Source organism: Xiphophorus couchianus, chromosome 9 (assembly GCF_001444195.1).
Source record: "Xiphophorus couchianus chromosome 9, X_couchianus-1.0, whole genome shotgun sequence".
NCBI classification, from domain to species: domain Eukaryota; kingdom Metazoa; phylum Chordata; class Actinopteri; order Cyprinodontiformes; family Poeciliidae; genus Xiphophorus; species Xiphophorus couchianus.
In genome coordinates this window covers 22,720,533-22,727,086 of record NC_040236.1, presented here as the reverse complement: position 1 = coordinate 22,727,086, position 6,554 = coordinate 22,720,533, and positions in this window count along the sequence as shown.

Genomic DNA, 6,554 nt, shown 5'->3' with positions numbered 1-6,554 from the left:
ATTCCTCAGTAGTGAGAGCTGTCAGCTGTGAAACTTTCCTCTTTCTCTTCATAACTACTTGCTTAAACACAAATCAGATTCTGGATAAATTTACTATCACTATCCTGCATGGAGAAAGTACTTTTTTTCTCTGTTTTCCTTATTTGCCTTTGTGCATCTGAGTTCAGTTTCTGTTCAGCCATCTTACTTTAGTCTTTTACATATATATATATTTATTTTTCAACAAAACCAGAGCACAAACTGTTAATGTTTGTACTTGGGATGAGTGGTGTGTTTTGCAGGATGCAGCCCTACAACCACAGTCCTTCATTTGTTGCTCAAACTGCGTGACTAGCATGGCAACGCTATGAGTGTTCAAACCACGGAGGACTGAACGGCTGCTCGCTGTGCCAAAGTCATGGGTGTCCACTGTTCACGACACACCAGTGACATAAGTAGAAAGCAGCAACGTGGATATGAATAGGTAAATCATAGATGTGTGTGTTTGCCATTTCCTTACCTTAATGGTTGTTTTTTTTACAATTAAATTCATCTTAAATATTCTAGTTTTAGCGATAGAGGCACACCTTAACGACTTAAAATGCTTTTGTATGGCTAAAGATGTGACACGGCCACAATCAGATCTGACATCTGCGTGTTGATCTGCAGCATCAGCGTGATCACAAATGTAAAGAGTAACATCCATTCCGCTCATGCTTCGCTGTTTTTACAGCTTTTCATGTTATTTGAATCAAATCATAGCACATAAGCAGAGCACAGACAATCAGAGTCTGGGTTTGAGAGGTAAATTCAAATCAAATCTCTTTGTGGTTCCCTGTTGATGCTGTGTATGCTCTCTGTTGAAAAAAAAGAAAAGGAAAGAGAATCTTCATTTCTTTCCCTATTTGACAGTATTTGTTCTTAAGTTTAATAAGTTCATACTCGTATGCCGACCTAAATGCTCTAAATGCACATGTGTTTATGAAATCTGTTTTCTAAAAGGAATACTGTATGGTTGAATATTAAATGTTTTCGTAGTTGAATTTAACATTTGTGTGAAGTTTTAATGCAGATTTGAGAATCTGGTAAGCTTTTAATAGAAGTTAAATGATAATAGTTCCACATTTTTTGTCACAAAATGGCCTTTCTTAAAGGGTAGCAGTGGGTTGAAAATGGAATACCTTTGGTTGTTTTTGTATTTTATGCAATTAAATTGTAAGTAAATATATCAGTTTGTCTGATTAATAATAAACTTATTGGTGATTATATAAATGACCACTTCTTATGTTTTAATTTCTTAATTTCAGTGGCATACTGAGAACCTCTTTGTCTATTAAAAATTGTAATTAATTCAGATAGTAAGATTGATTGATCTGTTGACATTATAGCCTTTCAATATCATGCACATAATAGTACACTTAAAAAAAAAAAAAACACCGTTATGCTTACACTTTGCTGGGGTTTAACAAGTAGGTCAGTGAATGCAGCGTGAGCCTGAGCATCGGAGCCACTAAACGCTGCAGCAGCAGGAGGTGATTTCCTGACTTTTTCAGGATGAACTTGACCGCAGCTGGTACATCAGGAAGTGAATATGAAAGGAAATAGTTAAACAGTTTAAGCACAAACACACAGCAACAACTTCTCCAGCTTCTGTTGACATAAAACTGCACCATGTGAAAGACATGAGAGGCCATTGGCCTCTTGGCCCCCCTTCTTTCAGTGCCCTTTACTCAGTGATGGGTTGGATCACACCGGTCCTGTATCTGAAGGGTAAGGTAAGCTCACCTTTAACGCACTGGTAGAGTTTTGAGTAATGTTAATAAAAACGTAGGTAAGAGGGTAGAAGGGAGTCCTTGAGAACACAGGCCTGACTTCATTGCGTGTTAGAACCCTGAGTGTTTGATCGAACCAAACCTCTCCTGTCTATTCTGGTAGGATCCAGTTGACAGATTCTTGAGCAAACCAAAATATTTAAGACATTTCCTGTTGGTCCATATTATCTGCTGGAGCCACACAACCACCTTTTCCAACAGTAGACTATGGAAAATTACTTTAAGTTTTACTTTAAAATATTACTATGAGGTTACAAAATATCGCACAGTAAACGACATCATTTCATTACCGTAAAAGTTGAGAGAGGAACGTTGAAAATTGCAAAGACGTGGCACAGAGAAGAGGTGAAATGACAAGCACCCACAACAGATGCACACAGGGAAAAAAAGTTATTTTAACCTTAAAGAACAAAGAGGAAAAAATGTATTACGGAATAATAACAGTAAGGCGTACTTTTGATCTAAGTGGGGTAGCTTTGTCATTTCATTAACGGCAGAAAAGATGCAAAATCTCTGAGCAAAAATTTTATATACAACACCAAATTTCTGGGCCAAGAAACTCTTCAGAATTACATAGCTGCCAAATAATGATTCCCATCCATATGAATGCTCTATTAGCCATCTCTGTGGGAAGCCGAGCCAACCGCCTGCTGCTTAACAACCTTGTGTCTTTAACGTTTATAGTCAAGAGACGTGTTTTGACAAGATGAACTCTTATATAAATGAGTCCAAGTCACTATCAGTGGAAGGTCTTTGTGAACTGAACCAAGAGCCATTGGCACAAGTATGTTCAAGTCAGTCATAGCCCAGCCTATGTATGCATGTAACAATGGACGCTGGTTAGTGTGGCCTCTTCTACTCATTCTGACGATTCTCACTAAGTTGAGCGCTAGTAAACATAAGCACACCACTGCTACTCAAAAAAGTCCATCAGTCCCACCTATTTACTTACTGCCACTGGTGTAGTGTTCAGCTGGTGCAACAATAACATCACGATGCTAAAGACTTTGCGATACGTTTAACTAGCCTTTGTGTTTTCAATTTCTCTTGTGTTCCTGTTTATTTAGATTTTTCTTTTGGTTTTCTACTAAGTTCAGGGTCATTTTTACAGTGTTTTCTCATACTTGGTTAGTTTCCCTGATCTCACCATTCCCCTGTGTATTCACTGCAGGTCAACGGTTATTTTCCCTCAACTCCTCCATGCTTTCCCACACTTACGAACACATTTAGTTAATTAAAGTCACATTATCCTTGTTCCAGTAATTCTCCCCACCCCTCTTTTTTCTTCTTCTTCTTCTTCTTCTTGTTCATGTTTAACATTTTCTTCCAGTTTTGACGTGGCTTCCCATATCCATGTTAAAAACTGACAGTAATGATCTTGTTTGGTCCATCGAGTATGAAAGAGCACTCCAGTACAGTAAAGCTTACTTGAAAAAGGGTTTTTTGTCGTTTTGCAGAAAAATAAAGAACTGCCACATTGATGCGCAACGCATTGGTAAACTGCTGTTACCATTCGGAGTGAGTGGAACTTTGAAAACTGCAATGGAAAAGGGATCATCCCCCGCTGTGGTTACCGCATGGAAAATAGCGTGACGCGCAACTTTATTGATGCTGGTGTGTAATTCAGACAACCCTCGCCTGCAGGGCACGACCTGCATCCCAACGCTCAGCAGCAAACAGGCCCCCTGCTTCCAGCTCTGCTTCGGTCACAGAGAGAGATCGCCTGCAACAACCCCGCACCGTCACATAAAAGCTTAGTGTCTTGCTCGGCCTGCTGTAAATAACTTTGTGCAAAAGTTGACCTTTAGCTGCTTCCCACTGCTCCAGTGCTTGATAACTAATAATCATCTGTCAGATTGAGTGACAGTGATGTCAACGTTTACAGATCCCTCAGTAGTAGTCGCCCCTCTTTGGTTGTTTGCACATTTTTGTCACGTATCAACCTTGAATAATAGTGCATATTGTTTTCGATTTTATATGATGGATAAACACAAAGTAAAGCTTTTTATTTTAAATGGAAGGTAATTAGTACATGGTTTAAATTTTACCCCCCCAACAAATAACAATCTGAAATGTGTGGCGTGCATTTATATTCATCCAGCAGAAGTTCTGCTCCTTCTTTTCAAAGTAGCTCAAGCCGAGTGTGATTGGACTCGTCAGGCGCTTCGGTGAGCACATCAGTTTTTAAGTCTCAGTGAAATCTTTCAGAAAGCTTTTAGTCTGGACTTTGACTGGGTCATTCCAACACATAGATCTAAACACATAGAGATGTAAAAACTTTTGGGCTCAAGTGCTAAAATTGGCACATTTAAATTACAAAATTCATTCAATTTTAAATGGAAAATTGAGTTTATTGTGATTTTTTTTTTAAAGTTTTACTTTTACCTGGTTGATAATAATCCTTTTCTTTAATAAAATCTATAAATTCTTTAAAAATAAAAAGTAAATAAAAATAAGCCTTTTCTATTTGTTGCCTTATTTAAAGAAAAACTGAGGATTTCTAAATTTTGGGGTCATCTTGTCTTTTCTACCTTGCTGACCACATTACCGTTTCTGACATGTGGTTGGGGCGGAGGGGTGTGATCAAAATCACTTCAAGGGCCACAAATGGCCACACTTTGGACACCCCCACTGATTTGTCTTTATTTTTAAGGTCGTTGCCGTGCTGCATGGTAACCCTGCGCACCGGTTTCAAGTCTTTTCCATATTTTTGCCAACATCTTCTCTGTCCCTGCTGAAAAAAGGCATGATGCTGCCACCACCATTTTCCACCAAAGTAGTTGGTTTCCCTCCTTTTTGTGAACTAAAAATGTTGAAAACTTGGGTTGTAACTTAATCAATCAATCAAATTTTATTTGTATAGCACATTTCAGCAGCAAGGCATTTCAAAGTGCTTCACATCATTACAAACACAGAAACACAATGCAACATAGAATCAACAATCAAAACACAGCATTAAGTCAAGTTACATCAATAAATTTGTAATTGATTACATTTCAAATACAATCCTAAACAGGTGGGTTTTTAGTTGAGATTTAAAAGAAGTCAGTGTTTCAGCTGTTTTACAGTTTTCTGGAAGTTTGTTCCAAATTTGTGGTGCATAGATGCTGAAAGCTGCTTCTCCTCATTTGGTTCTGGTTCTGGGGATGCAGAGCAGAACCAGAACCAGAAGACCTGAGAGGTCTGGAAGGTTGATACAACAACAGCAGATCTTTAATGTATTGTGGTGCTAAGCCGTTCAGTGATTTATAAACTAACAACAGTATTTGAAAGTCTATTCTTTGAGCTACAGGGAGCCAGTGGAGGGACTTTAAAACTGGTGTTATGTGCTCTATCTTCCTGGTTTTAGTGAGAACGTGAGCAGCAGCATTCTGGATCAGCTGCAGCTGTTTGATTGACTTGTTGGACAGACCTGTGAAGACGCTGTTGTAATAATCAATAATCAAACTTAACAACGTCACCCGGGACCAGTCTGCTAGTGTCACAGTGAAACTCCTCCTCTTCCTGCCGAAACTGAAAATAGGTCAATGCAATGCATTGTGGTATCAATAGTTCTCGCTGCTTCATGACTGGAGGCCCAACATTTGCATTGAGCCAGGTGATAGGGGAGTAGGTAGGCAACCTAATGCCAGCATGCAAATGGTTTCACAAAGTGAATAAAAGGCTAAGGGGAACACCTCCATCATATCAGCAGCTCAGAGACAGACAGGCAGATCTGTACACAAAAGTTGCAGCATGTGTGCTTTGGTTGTTTCAACTCATTCCAGTGTTTGTAGTTTTCGTTCTTGCTGCTGTGTTTTCTCGTGAACGGCTCCAGCTACTTTGATTTTCACACTGTAAAAGGACATGCTACATGCTAAATGTAGCTCTAATCACTGTTGCTCTCATGTCAGTCAATGTGTTTTGCATGCTTAGCTTGCAGCATTTTGTCTTTAAATGGAGGCAGCTTAGCTTATGACAGATGCAATGGATTTACTGCAAAACTATTCAAATGGTCATATAAACATGTCATCACCATTATGGCATAAGTCATTATTTTGGAAAAAGTGATTTTTGTTTTGTGTGCCTTAAATATTTTTTGGAAAAAAAGAAGTGGGGATTTTTCCCCCCCAAAAAAATTACTTAGGTTATTATTTCAGGAAGGTGAAAATATGATTATTGTTAAATATAACACTTCATAGTATTAATTAATTATTATTGGTGGGGTTTTTTTATTGTTATTGATACTTGATTTGTTTTTGTTTGTTGTTGTTTTTTTGTGAAATTGAAATAAATAGTGATTATTCATCCACTGTAGTTGAAATTAAAAAGATTAGAGGTTAGAGATTAAATGTAGGTGTTATATGTATTGATTATACAGGTAATAAATGTAAGATTATGTAAGTGGTTAAAGATTGCTTTATACTTTAGTTTATACTTCCACCCACTCCCTTGAATATGTTATGCTTTACGCTGTTTTATTCCCTAAATATTGAAAAAGTAGTAATAGTATCAAACCCACAATCAGAGAATTTCATGTTATCATTAGCATTAGCTAATAATTCTCATTTTTCATGTAAGCCTGAAGAGTTAAAAAAAGTACTGCCTGTTACATAACGCTGTAAACAGGAACTCAAAAAATGCCCAAATGTTCAGCAAAATTAAACAGAGAAATGTCTACATCTCTACAGCTAAATCTGTGAATGCACATGTCCAGATAATTTGTAGAAATATGGATCACGCTCTCCTATATCATAAAAAACC